Genomic DNA, 15,488 nt, shown 5'->3' on the forward strand with positions numbered 1-15,488 from the left:
GCAACTAAAATAAATCTCTCGTAAAGCATGTGGAATTTGCTACTTCGTTGTAACGACCCTGCGTGGTCGCCACATTTAACAACCCTGCGTAGTCGCCATATTATATTTTATTAAGAAGATTTGGATAAAGAATGCATGCTAGATGTCCCTGCGAGGCGTACGCTTTTAGTTTAAATGTGTTAACAGATCCACCTCTACGATAATTAGTTTCGCTTATTATTTGACCCTGCGTGGTCTCTGTATTCTGTAAACGTTAACGGATCCACCTCTATGTTTATTAGTTTCGCTTATTATTAGACCCTGCGTGGTTGCTGTATTCAGTAAATGTTATTAATTATTGTCAACTGTTCAACTCGTTGTTTAGAATTGCAGAGTCCTGCGAGGCTCATTATAAATTGTATTGTCTGAATGCACACAGTTTTACTTTATATTAACGCGTGCATCTAGTGATTTTCCCACTAGTGTTTTCTTAATGTCACTTCTTGGATGTTTCTCAGTACGAAGGTTGCTATATGTAAAAAAATGAGTTAGCAACGCGTACTTGTAGTTAAAATTTTCACCACCAATGTGCCGCCCCCGCGAGTATAAAGCCAGCGCAGCGAGGCCCGGAGCTCAGTTGGCTCCCTGATGTCAACAGGCAAACATCCAGGGTTAACTGGCCTCCCAGCCTGAGAACTAGAAGCCATCCCAGAAGGAAGGACGGAGAAAGAAGAAAGAAGAAGAAGAGCCTAGCAGAACCTACCTACCTGGTCCGCTCGCTTAGGCTGATAGGTGCCCAGGGTCTACCTGCCCGGCTTGTCTGGGAGCACCTGGACCTTCCTTTCTAACCTGCCGTCCCTTCATAGGAGACACCGGTTGGCTTGCCAACTCCCAGCTAACGCCGGGGTGTCGCGGCATCCTTTAATCCTTTTACCCTGCGCCCGTTATTCGGGAGTACCGATTGGTTTCGGCCAATTCCCGGCTGTGGTTGGGGTACTACGCACAACCTACTCTCTTTTACAGGGCAACCCGTGACGTCAGCGGCGACCAAGGCCCTAAATAAAGTTAGGTCACCATACTCCCCCTGGCGCCTCACAGCGAGGAATACATTGGATATTCCCTGCCCCCCCTTATCTCTTCGAGACCAAAGGTGGTACAGGTAAAAGAACGTGCGTGGTACAGGTAAAAGCACGTGTGTGGTACAAGTAAATGCACGCGCGTAGTAAGGGTTTCAGGTAAAGACACGTGTGTAAGTGTGCAAACGGACACCCTTGTGTTGAGACTATAATAAACATATAAATATATATATATAAAGCTGGTATAGTCTTTCCTTACACCCAGCAAGCCCTGAGATATTACTGAGTCCATGTTCTACGGCTGACAAAAAGTTAGCGCCTATGGCTAGACTTTTGCCGTCCTCCTAAGTGAAGTGTTTAGAGTGTGGTAATTGTGTGTAGGTGGGACGTTGCAAAAGTTTTTGGCGCCCAACGTGGGGCCCGATTGTAAAGACTGAAACCAGCAAGCCAGTGGGGGCCTATTAGCTGCAAGGACTAGAAGGGGCTCATAAGTGTCAGTGTTAGTGTTCGTCCAAAGAATTCACGAAGGAGAAGATATAGTGTTGTGGAAGAAACCATAGACGGTGTGTCAAAATGGAAAGGGACGTGTCAAGTATGAACTTAAGAAGCAGAGGGAGGAAAACATTAGCGGAAGAGACTGGGTTCGGATGCTGTGAGGATACCGGAGGAGAGATGGAGTATTTCCAGTGTTGCCAATGTCTCCAGAAGTTCCATTGGAGATGTGAGGGGCTAGAAGAGACCTCAGTATCTACTGCAGAGTCCAGATGCAAGACTTGCTCATCAGTACCCTTGATGGCTTCCGGGCAAGAACCAAGTGCTCCTAGTACGACCCCATCAGACCATTGGTTATTAGAATGGCTGATTAGAGATAAAGAGGAGAGGAAGAAAGAGAAAGCGGAAGAAGCCGAAAGGAGAACTAGAGAGGAGGAAGAGCGTAGACTTATGGAAGAGAAACAGAGAAAGAAAGATATGGCTCAATTAGAGAGAGTTAGAAAGAATGAGGTAATGGAGCTAAGACAAGTAGTGGAGTCCATGGAGGAGAGAAGGCTTCATGAAAAAGCAGAAGAAGAAGCTAAAAAGGCACTTGAAAAAGCAGAAGAAGAAGCTAAAAGAAAACTAGAGACACAAGAACTTAGGTCTCTAATAGAGTCTCTAGAAGAGAAAAGAGAAATGGAAAAACGAGAAGCAGAAGAGAAAAGAGAAATGGAAAAACGAGAAGCTCAAGAGAAGAGAGAAAGAGAATTAGAAACTCTCCATGCCTTAGTTCAAGGTCAAGACGAGAGGAGACAGCAAGAAGCTGAAAGAAGCAGAGCAGAATTACAGACTCTTTTCTCCCAACATAAGACAGACCAGTTAGAAAGTCTTAGGGAGGAATTAGATAAAATTAGAATCTCTTGTCAGCAGGAAGTAGTGAGAATAGTAGAGGAACAATTACAACCTTTAGCTGTCTGGCGTGGTGAAATGGAGCAAGAGCAGGAAGAAATGAAGAAAAATTTAGATGTCTGTCTACAATTAGTAGCGCAGTCGACGACGGAAAGTGGAAGTGAAGAACCAGAGAGAGTTAAGCAGATAGAAGCATCGGTAGAAAGCATAAGTTCAGCAGTAAAGACTCTGAGTGAGCAGGCCGTAGTTATGGAGAAGGTGGTCCAAGAACTCAAAGTAGCTGCAGAAACGATGGCTAAAGTAACCGGCGAAAAGGTGAACTCTCTTCGCGGAGAGACACAGAAACTGGAAGTATCTCTTCGGCAAGAAATTCATGAGCAGACTGGGTCTATAGTGAGAAGAGTAGGCGAACTGCAAGATAAGATTGAACGGTTACAGATACAACCGGGAGTCCATTCTGATGTTCTTCCAGATTCCATTGAACGAGATAGAAATTTGAATCCTGAAGCAGCCTCTTATGAACCTCCTGGAGTGGTGCAGAATCCTTTCTATCTGGGAACCCTTCAATCAGATAAGCGTAAGCGGCCTAGAGAAGCAGATAGTTTCGACGGGACATCTCCTCGGCAAAGAACCGGATTTAAGATGCCTAGAATGGCTGACATCGCTCACATCCCCAAGTTCAAGGGTGATATCGAAGCTCAGTCAGCAGAGAAATATCTTCGTGAGCTCAATGTAAGCTTCGAGCTCGTGCAAGTACCTGACAATTACAGACTCGAATTGCTACCTAGAGTATTCACAGGTAAAGCTGAACATTGGCTGGCAGGTAACATAGACAGTTTTGTTAGCTATGCTGATTTCTGCATAAAGTTTAAAGAAGAGTTTGCCTCCGAGAAGGCTAAGCAGAGACAATTAACGGCAGTAAGAAATAGAAGATATTCCCGTCCGGTACATGAAAATATGGAGAGCTTCGCTTGGAGCATTTACGCCGCCTATAGGAATTTAAGCGACAACTTCAGCGAGAGTGAGGTGCTGAATTTAATTATAGGTCAGTTACCTTATAGAACCCGAAATCTCTGCCTTGCGCACGATTCCAGATCAGTTGACGAATTGACCAGCTTCCTCAAGGACTTTGAAATATATGATGACCCCGACTTCTGGAGAAATAAAGAGGACTTCAAAGGTAAAGAACTTCCCAATAAGAATTTCAAAGTGCGAAGCATTGAGACCAGGAGTAACACTAGACCAGAAAACTCTTGGAGAACTCGAAATTTTAATAGGGGTGGAGGTAACAGAGGACAGAACCGTAACCAGGATGGCCGATGGGAACCTTATCGACCAAATCAAGGGCCAGATCGTAGATTTCCCGATAGGAGGAGAAACAATCAAGAATGCAGTGATCCTAATTCACCTAGGCGACCTTCACCTAGAGACACGGGACCAAGTGGAAGGCAGTCACCCTCCAGAGAAGTTATGACCTCTGAGCAGGAGGAAGCCCTAGAAACAACCCGGGACTTCCTGCGTAATCAACGGTCTCAATCCTGCCAAACAAACTAGATCCTTGTCTAGGTGCTTCGTTCCCATTTAGGCAAGGGGCCTCTGAGGAGCGACCTGATACCGCTATCCAAGAACTGAAGGTTAACTTTCAACTATCTGAAACAGAAGAAGTAAAATTACAGAGTGAACTAAAATCTGCAAGGGAATCAAGGACTAGATACAAATCACCAGCAGTGGCGGCAAAGTTAATAGATATACCAGTGACTTGTGTAATAGATACTGGGAGCGAATGCTCTATTTTGAGTTATGAAATTTGGACAACATTAAAGGAACAAATACCAGGTATTCATGTACAGAAGGTTCCAGAGATAAGATTGGTGGATTTTTCTGGAAGCCATAGGAAGCGTGTCTTTGGCAGCAGACGTGTGGAACTGGAGATTGAAGGTATGGTTTTCAGTACTGAAGTTTTTATATTGAGAGGTTTTGGTACAGATCTTCTTTTGGGCATGCCATTCTTGAAGCAGCACGAGGCCGAGATAAATTTCAGAAGAGACTCGGTAAAATTGTATTTTGGAAGAACTCCGGATCAAGATGTAGGGAATCCACTGGATGTTGAGATTGTGCGGTACATCCAAAAGGTCCAAGAAAGAGACGAAGTGTGGATGTATAAACCGGCAGACCTCGAGGAGAAGGTCGAGACTATAGACATTCTGAATGATTCCCAGAAACAGGAGTTGCTGCAAGTGCTGAATCGATATATAGCTGTGTTCTCAGAGAAGCCCGGTACCATGGAAAGTACAGAATGTGAGATCCTTTTAAAAAGTACCGAACCAGTTCATCGCCCGCCATATCCAGTGCCGCTTTCGAAAAGGGCCGCTCTAGAAAAAGAACTTAGCTTGTGGAAAAGCTGGAACATTATTCAACCATCGGTATCACCCTATCTAAATCCATTACTAGTAGTAGACAAACCCGATGGCAGTGTAAGACCATGCCTGGATTTTCGACAATTAAATGCTATTATGATTGTTCCTAAAAGCTCAGTGCCACCTATTGATGAGTCATTGCAGAGATTTAAACAAGCCCAGTATTTTTCAAGTTTAGATCTAGCTTCAGGCTATTTACAGATTCCTTTGAAACCAGAATGCCGAAAATACACTGCTTTTTCGTACAAAGGTCGCCAGTACGAATTTTTGAAGATGCCTTACGGCTTATCTAATGCTGTGTCTACCTTTGTGTCGGTTATGCATACAGTTTTTGGACCTGAAACTGAAAGTTATCTGACTGTGTACATAGACGATCTTCTGATCTTCGATGCGGATTTCGACAGCCATATCCAACATATAGAAGAGGTGCTCCACAGATTAGAAGAGGTTGGACTTAAGGTGAAACTTCGAAAATGTAACTTTGCAAAAGGTGAATTGGTTTATTTAGGTCATTTAATTTCGGGAGATAAGATTAAAATAGACCCGAAAAAGAACGAAGCCATCCTGAAGTTTCCACAACCTCAAACTAAGAAAGATGTCAGGAAATTTTTGGGACTCGCAAATTGGAGACGGAAATTCATAAAAGATTTTTCGGTTAAGACAGAACCATTGCTGAAGTTACTCTCTAAAACCGCTAGATGGAATTGGTGTTCAATGCAGCAATCCGCCTTCCACCAACTTAAACAAGAACTGGTAACCGCTCCTGCCCTGGCTCAACCTGATTTAGACCAGGAGTTCTGCATACAATGTGACGCTTCGACCAAAGGCTTAGGATGTGTCTTATTTCAGGAGCAGAACGGAGAGAAAGCTGTAATTCAGTATGCTAGCAGGAAGTTAAAGAACAATGAAGTACACTACTCCATTCACGAACTGGAATGCCTGGCCATACTTTTTGGAGTAAGCAAGTTTGAGATTTATCTTCGCGGGAGACATTTCAAAATCTACACTGATCACAGAGGGTTAGTTTGGCTCCAAAATTCCAGGAACTGGAACTGTCGACTCACCAGATGGTCCCTGAAACTACAATTTTACTCTTTTGAAATTATTTATATACAAGGAAAAGAAAACACGGTTCCCGATATACTCAGCCGTTATCCAGCGGAAGAGAGCATGAAGGATGAGGACACCAAATTTTTCCATGTGAACTACGTTTGGCAAGAAAGGGGAGAAGTGGAGGATGTAGAGAATTGGATCCAGGCCCAAGAAAAGGATGATTTCTGCAAGTCGGTTTTAAAGGTTCTGAGGCAAGAGGAAATTAACGACTCCCCAGTTGAATCCAGGATGAAAAGATTGTATCAAGTGTATGGAAACCTCTTATTTAGGAAAACATCTGGAGATGAAGTCTCCTGGAAATTGTGTGTCCCCGAGAATCTGAAGGAGAGGGTCTTAAAGGAGAACCACGACGAGCTAGGTCACTTCGGCATGGCTAAAACCCTTAAGAGAATTAAGAGTAGATATTTTTGGCCTAAATTGAAGATGGATATAACCAAACATGTTAGGGATTGTCTCACCTGCGCTAAAACAAAAATGGACAAATTAGGTATTATGAAGGATAAGCTACACATTAATCAGAAAAGTCCTCATGAACTTTTATCAGTTGACCTAATCGGAAAGTTGCCTATGTCTCATGGGTACCAGTATATTTTGACCATGGTAGATGTAGGGACTAAATTTGTCTCCACTTACCCTCTGAGACGAGGAACGGCCAGGGAAATCCTTAATGTAATGTAAAGAGGATATTTCTCCCATTTTCCAAAGGTGAGAGCAATTCTATCTGATAGAGGAACACAGTTTACTTCTGGATTGTGGAAGGAGTATTTAGATAAGAAAGGGATTAAGTATTACTTCACCACCGCTTATCACCCCAGCAGTAATACCATCGAACGAATGAACCAAGAAATAGTGCGGTTTCTCAGATTGTTCTGTCATCGTGAGCACCAGTCTTGGTCAAAGTATCTAACCGAAATTTCATGGCTCCTAAACAACTCTGTTTCAGACGTTACAGGATATGCACCTTCAGAGTTATTCTTTAACAGGCCTGTGCCTAATGAAGTTCTTGACCACTTCAACTGGCCAATCGACGAAGTCGATTCCCAAATAGACAACTGGGATCAAAAGTTATTCATGGCAAGAACTAGAGAACGCTCCAAAACTGAGTTGGCTCCCTGATGTCAACAGGCAAACATCCAGGGTTAACTGGCCTCCCAGCCTGAGAACTAGAAGCCATCCCAGAAGGAAGGACGGAGAAAGAAGAAAGAAGAAGAAGAGCCTAGCAGAACCTACCTACCTGGTCCGCTCGCTTAGGCTGATAGGTGCCCAGGTTCTACCTGCCCGGCTTGTCTGGGAGCACCCGGACCTTCCTTTCTAACCTGCCGTCCCTTCATAGGAGACACCGGTTGGCTTGCCAACTCCCAGCTAACGCCGGGGTGTCGCGGCATCCTTTAATCCTTTTACCCTGCGCCCGTTATTCGGGAGTACCGATTGGTTTCGGCCAATTCCCGGCTGTGGTTGGGGTACTACGCACAACCTACTCTCTTTTACAGGGCAACCCGTGACGTCAGCGGCGACCAAGGCCCTAAATAAAGTTAGGTCACCATACTCCCCCTGGCGCCTCACAGCGAGGAATACATTGGATATTCCCTGCCCCCCTTATCTCTTCGAGACCAAAGGTGGTACAGGTAAAAGAACGTGCGTGGTACAGGTAAAAGAACGTGCGTGGTACAGGTAAAAGCACGTGTGTGGTACAAGTAAATGCACGCGCGTAGTAAGGGTTTCAGGTAAAGACACGTGTGTAAGTGTGCAAACGGACACCCTTGTGTTGAGACTATAATAAACATATAAATATATATATATAAAGCTGGTATAGTCTTTCCTTACACCCAGCAAGCCCTGAGATATTACTGAGTCCATGTTCTTCGGCTGACAAAAAGTTAGCGCCTATGGCTAGACTTTTGCCGTCCTCCTAAGTGAAGTGTTTAGAGTGTGGTAATTGTGTGTAGGTGGGACGTTGCATCGTCCACTGAGAATGTAAATGTTCTATGTCCAATTTTCACTACATTCTGGAAACGAGATATAGATGAAACAATTTTATTATAAATTTGTCATTCGGTAGCAAAGTAAAATAAATAATTCATATTTTGAGAAATTAATCAACTACTCCGATCACACTTTTAATTATATTTTTTTTGTCTTAACAACCAATGTAAGAACCGAAGACCACTACTATTGCTAAGCATTTCCCACAAGTGACTGAGGTTAGAATGCAAGTGGTTCATCTCAGGGGTGCTCGTTGCTATGTGAAGTACGTATGCATTACGTCATCTGGGAGGATCGGGTTTGACGGTGCTCGTTGCTATGTGCAGTAAGTTGGGTGCGGGGTACATTTAGCTACTAACACGTCGCAAAAATCGGAACAAGCAGGTTGTTGATTTTGTAGCGTTCGATTTATTTTTGTTGTATTTTTGTACTTGTAGACTGCAATCATGTCTAATTGTACTGTAGCAAGGTATGAAAACTATAACCAGAAAACTAAAGGAACTGACATAAAATATCATAGATTTCCAGTCGATAATTGCGTAAGTAAACAGTGGATTCATGCTTGTAGACGAAATGTAAAAAACGCAAGTGTGCAGTGCCAATTATTGTGAAGAAGACTATGTGCGAGATCTAAAAGCAGAATTTCTGTATTTTCCACCAAAGAACGTGCTGAAGCCAACTGCAGTGCCATCGCTAAAATTACTCCAAATTACTTTAGTACCAAATAATCGAGGAAATGGTGTAGTTCACCTAAACACTTATCTTCACAATATGATTCGCTTGTAGGACGTGTTGATAAGGTTTGCAGAGATGTACGCTACAAAAGATATGCAATAAGGAGACGTGCCCTAAACAAGCTTAAGACTATGCTGCCAGAAAAGAGAAAAATATATAGACGAAGGTTTATACACAAACTGCATGCAATGGTTTGTTGTTGGAAAACATATTCAATCGTTTACAAAGGAGAAACACACGTCTGCATAATGAAGCAAATAAATTAAAGATTACAAACAACCTCTATCAACCTGATTTAACTGAATAAAGAAGTTCAAAATCTACAACGTAACCTAACCGACAGTACCACAAGAAAAGTCATCAATATCTTGAAAATGTGTTCAACTAGTGCGAAGTACGTAGTGAGCCTAACTGATTTGTTACGTACATTTTATGTAAGTCGGATTTATAATTATTAACAATTTCATTTAACACAGACCGATGTTGATTGTGATTTGTATGTTCACATTATTGTGAACAACGTTGTCGGAAATGGGCATTTCGAAGATCGTGTACTAACTTTCACGCTATTCGAAATGAAATTCACTTAGTATATCTTCAATTCGAGTTACATAGCGTTGTATGCACGATGGTAAATATTGCATGAGTGAATATTACACCCATCATTGAAATTTTTGCAACTTCATTCAATTTTGGTATTTCACAAATATATTGTGAATAATTTTATATTGAGTACAAACCAATGGATGTTACATTATTTCTTTGTAGTACATTTCTGTCAAAAAGAGCAAGATCTAAGATTAGTGTAATGCAAGTTACTTCGTTAATGTACAAATGTGTGTCGCATATCAGCCTTGGAGTATATTTTCCGGTTATACAACTCAGACACACATGGAAATGAAAATGGAAAATCTGCGGACAAAGTCCTTTAACGAATAATGATTCGTACAGTTGCACGGTCAATCATTGTGAGTTCATGTAACTTTTCTCCTTTATTGTTTAATTAAACTAAGATATTTTCATCGATATTCTCAAAGCGTTTCATTTACCGTGTGATCATAAAGCTATTTCTATAGGCTTGAATTAGTAGGTTAAGACATTTAAGTGTGATGTTGCTAGTACTCATCAAGTATTTCGAGTAGGTTAACTTAGTTAAATTAGTACTTGTACACTTTGTCTCGTCTTCTGCATGCGTTTGTATGTAAAGTTCTTAATACGAAAAAATACTTTTTAGAACTATGGCAACGATAACTTGCAGCCAAATTTGAACCAGAGAAATTTAAAATATCTGCAAATTACAAACTGGAATTGCGTTTTCAAAGTCTGAAACTACTATCTTACAAACTATTTCATCATTCTTCCTCCACATAAAACTTTCCAAAAAAAATTTTCATGTGGAACTTTGATCCGTACGTAAATTATTGTACAGTAAATAAATATATGAAGAAGGTTGAGAATTATTTCAAATGCAGAGTAAAATTTTATCTAGATTGTATATTGCCTCTTTCACTTGATCATTTCAAAAATAAAGTTACATTATGGTGAATGGTAAAGATTGGATTTTAAGTATATCAGTATAATTTTAATACTTTCTGATGTTATGTAAAATTTGAAATGTTCCTGGAAATGATTGCAACGTTCTGAATGAATAAGAAGGAACTATTCAGTCAGAAAACTAAATATTAGGCTTTTGTACTGCGTTGTGTTAAATGTTGTAAATAGATTATACCGGACTACTATCGGATTAAAAATTACGGATATTCAAGTTTGGACTCCAATTAAAAGTTAATCAGTAGAACCACATAAAAACGAATTACATCAAAATTCAGCTTATTCAATTCTGTGTCAATCTATAGTTACCAATTTATTTTTGATTATGCCTTCTATTTTTACCATCGTGAGAATAAAATAGAATTATTTTTTAGTTTGGCAAACTATAGCTCTCTTTGAGATTCTATAAATAAAGAATGGGTGTTTTTTATATATAGATTATATATTATATAATTTATTTATTTATTATCCAAACTCTAATATCCATAATTTATAATCCGATAGTACTTCTGTGACGTTCTGTGAGGCCCGTAGTACCTCGGAGGCCTCTGTCGATCCCCTTGGCGTAGTGGTTAGCACATCGCGCTTCGACGCCAGGGGTCCCGGATTCGAATCCAATCGGGTAAGACATTGATTTGTCCTTAATGAGAAAATTGAGAATTTAGTAAATGTGATAGTATATGTGAAAACAAATATTGATTGATTGATTTGCTTCATTTACTTCGCATATTGTGTCACTTTTGGCTAATTTGCGAAGATAGGGATGAGTGATGAAATGATGAATGAACAATCATAAACATTCATGCCCAAGCCAGGATTCGAACCCCAAACCTCTGGCGTTGAAGTTCGATGTTCTAATCACTACGCCAAGGAGGCCGGCTTGTGGAAACAAAGAAAGAGATCCTCTTATGGGTTTTACTTTCATATTTAAAAAAAGACAGAAAAGCAAAAATAAACCAAATCTGTCAATCAATTCTTTCTTTGTAACTCTTTCCCTATTCTTCTTTAGCATGCAACGTTTCTTATTAAAATCATAATGCGATTTACGAAATGATAAAAAAAGGTAAAGTGTTCCCCTGTGCATAGCACCACGCCATGAAGGCGTATAGGGGGTGTGCGGGTAACGCCCCACACTTTCTTGATCCGGTCGTGAGTGGGGGTGATGTGATCAGCATCACGCCCCTGACCGCCTTTACCCCCCAGGGTTTCCCCCAGGTACCCATGTTATTCGACGCTGGGTGGGCGCCGGGGCCGCTTCCATCGTGAGAAAAGTTCCCGGATTTGAACCGGCCGGGGATCGAACCCGGGACGATGAAATCTGAAATTCTAATGAGAACACGGACAACCTTCTTTGTAATATATCGATGAGGTTTCAGAAACATGAATTTTTACAATACGTTTGCACGTGCAATTTTCCCTCTTTTAAAAGTAGCATGTTTTAAATATGTTACTAATCATTAAAGGAATACCTCAATACTAGCCCGAAGTATGATAATTAATATTTACCCCTCAAAGTAATGAAACACTTTCCCTCTCTGAAACTCGCATAGAAATGATAGCGGCCGTTTGCTTCGGCCAAGCCCCGAACGAACATAACCGAAGGGGCACCGAGAATAACCGATCCTCCCACATGACGTCATGCGCTCGTGCATGATCGGCAATTTTCGGATGGCGCTACCTTATAATATATTAAGTTACCTTGGGTTCATCTCATACTCGGATGGTGCTTGTGGTTGGTTGAGGAAATTGTTGTAAGGTTTCATTGGCTGTTGGAGTTTGCATTCTTGTGGCTACTTCCAAATTCTGCACATGAACCAAAAGGACTCTCAATATATCAATATTTGTTGTATGTAGGCATCAGACGAAAGCAGAGATGAAACAATTGCATCTTAAATAGACCACAATCAAAATATCTCGATTTGTTTACAATTTGGAGATAGAACATTTGCATTCTCAATGGACGACTTAGGAAACTTTAACATACAATGTTTTTTCTTCAAATATATAAACACATTTTTTAAGTCTGCAGCTTCATTGTGTTAACACAATTATAGAAATTGAAAAACATACTCAGTTATAAATTGACATGTTGTTCTTCCTATATACATTCGAAAACAGCAAAAAACTAACTTAAAGAAAGAATCTGACCCACTACTACACTTGAAAAAGTTATAAACAAACAAAAACACTGTCGAGGTCAACTAAGTTGATCAAAAGATTGCTCATTTTTTCAATTGCATTACACATACATAAGAATAACCATGGAAATTTCATATTGATAAAAAACAAGAACTAATGCGAATATTTATTCCAAGTATTAACTGCTTTAAAGTTGAGTTGGTTCTTAAGAAAGAGTTATTTTACGTATCCATTAAGATAAACCTGACTTCAGTAGTATACATTAGAATGGGGCTGTTCATTTGCCAAACTTTTCCGCAAAGTGTGTCCCTAAAGAATTTCGTTCGTCATCTGGTTGCCCTAAGCTTTACATTGGAGCGCGATAGGACAGCTATTGAAAAGCTATTTTCAACGAAAGGAAGAATTTCTTGTGTAAATCTATAACAAAAATGTGTTTAGAAAACCTTTAAAATTATGTAAGAAGCCATAAGTTTCCGAAAATTACATTCTCCTGAACCCAAGAATTAATATATTAAAGCGCAACGGCAGGGTAGCTCAGACGGGCTAAATATAGCATGTTTATGCATAAAGAGCACTAAACGTGACGTAATTTTGGTCGTCCTTGGCTGCCATGGGTTTATAATACAAAAATGGCCGAGTCTGCTGCCACGCGCATGTCAGCAGTAAGAATAAGCGTCAAATTTGCTCCTGCCACGTAATTCGTCTGCTACAAATCTTAAGAACAGATGAAGACGAGAAAAATGCAAGTGAGAATGAATGTGCAGGTTATTTACAACTTTTTTTTTTAGAAAGCATTTAGCGATAGCCTATTATTTTAATGCTAACAGAACCTAACGTAACCTAACTACGAGAGAATTTAGGTTTATTATTAGAAGAATGCTAAGGGACCTAATCTTAAAACATTTTTATGTAAGTAATCGCTAAAACTTAACAGTATGTGTTACAGACGTAATTGCATACATAGCATGATGAAATCACGATAAAACAAAGACCGAGTCTGCTGCCACGCGCATGTCTCTTTTGAGGTTACAGCAGAAAAAGGATGTGGCAGCAGACACCACCTACAAAAATTTAGATTTTTACACTACGCTTTTATGTTTCTTCTTGTTGCGACTTGCGAGTATGTGTAATAGAACGGCGGGAGTAGGAATCGGAGAAACTGCAAATTACGAAGAAAAAATATATCAAGTGAGTAAGCGCATGATATTTAAATATTATACACTATGACCTATCCAATAACTTAATATTAACATATGTTTTCTTTGTATTAAGCAGACATTATCCCCTAGTATTTTCCTCCTTTATGTTTTGGCATACAAAATAGGAAATCCCTAGAGGTTGCGAGACATGAAACAGAATATAAAATATTTATTGTAATAATTATTCTTCTCGATAAATGTGCATGTATAAACTAGATAACTATATTTACTAGCGATGAAGAAACGTATGATATCACGTAAAAAAAGAGTCCGTTATTAACAGTGGCGGCTGTCAGCTAGTATGATGGGTAGTGCCAAGGTGATCAATAAATCGAAAAATATTCGCTAGCATATGTCATAGAAATCTAATGAAAGAGGTAATTTTAATGGAACTTTGTTTACTAAAATTGCAGACAAAAATTCAAAGTTCCTAAGGTTGGATTATTTTACTTCGCATTTGTACTACTTTTGGTTAATCGCAAAGATAAGGATGAGTGAGCACTCACAAAGAACACCGATGCCCAGGCCGGGATTGATCCCTGGCGTTGTAGCATGTTGTGCATGGAGGTCGGCCAGAGTTTCTATTAAAATTTCGACGCCTGTCAACTTTACAACTTTAACAAGAAAAATAGAATTGATGTTTAAATCTGGCCTGGGTCGGCCAAGTTGTTTAACTTTTAATTTAATATCGTATAGTACCTTTGAAAACCGTGTATTCATCTTCACTGACTACCCTTCCTTTCACACACCATCCGACACTTTCCCTTCACTAAAACGAAAAACACTGAACAATTAGAGACACCGAGTCGAACACGATATTCTCGCCTTGCTTTGTTTATAATTTGCAACCCCAGCACGACAGACGGTACATCAACAATCGGTGTTACTAGCAACTGAAATATAATGATCTGCTAAATGAACTGTAGATCTACAATTTTTTAAATTCAATGCAAGAAATTGAATTATATCTCCAAGTAAAATACTGATAGATATTCCGTGAGATTTTTTACAAATATTAAAGTAAAAAATCCCCTGGTGATGTGAATTCCCTTTGATATTTAGACAATTCTTTTTTACAGAAAATGTCCTCAATATTGTCAACGTCAGTTGCAACACGTGAGTGTGTGTGTGCGTGAGAGCAAAGGATATATAATTTCTTAAGGAAGAAATCGATAACAAAAGTCTGGATGGCTACTTAGACGCATCTATCTTAATGGTTAGTATAAATTTGGGGAAGATAATACGTTCGTTCTTGCCAAGTAGGCAGGAAAGTATTTCTCGCGAATTACTTCTCCAACGAGTATTACAAATCCGTCAGGATTAGTCACTTCTCTATGATGTTTGCAACTATATCAACATAATGCGCAAGCTCTCGCGTCGTGCCAGTCGAAAATGGGCACGGCTGGTTGTCTTGTGGCTACCACCTCCTTTCCCGTTTCCTGCGGAGACTTTGTCATGACTCTGCGCACAGGCCAGACTATGCTGGCCCAGAGCAAGTGAGAGAACAGCTGGAGATGCGGCGCAGGAATTGAGGCGGCCGTAAGCTCGAACGCTTACGAGATTCGAATCTTCTTGTTCGTAAATGTATAAATTTAACTATATTTTGGCGAAGCAAGTGCTTTCTCTTTATCTGAGGGTAGAGCCATGAGCCGCCGCTGGTTATTAATAAAAACTATAAAAATACAGTCCCGTGGAATTATTATGTATTATTCTTTACCAGAACCCAGGGGTCCGGTTCGAATCCCGGCCTAGGCATGGGTGTTCTTTGTGAGTGTCCCTTCATCAATTTCATCACTCATCCTCGTCTTCGCGATTAGCAAAAAGTGGGAGAAAAGCGAAGTAAAATAAACCAAATCAATCGGTTTGGGATACTTCGGCATATCATCAATAATATGTTTTAACCAAGCAGTGCT

At 40.2% G+C, this 15,488-nt stretch overlaps 1 protein-coding gene across 2 annotated transcripts in view; it reads right to left on the reverse strand.

Moving 5' to 3' along the window:
• Window positions 1–15,488, reverse strand: part of LOC145989798 (uncharacterized) — a 185,778-nt gene that overhangs the window by 59,761 nt on the left and 110,529 nt on the right. The gene's annotated exons all lie outside the window — the stretch shown is intronic.

This window comes from Lepisma saccharinum, chromosome 7 (genome assembly GCF_977018435.1).
Source record: "Lepisma saccharinum chromosome 7, izLepSacc3.1, whole genome shotgun sequence".
Lineage (NCBI taxonomy): Eukaryota > Metazoa > Arthropoda > Insecta > Zygentoma > Lepismatidae > Lepisma > Lepisma saccharinum.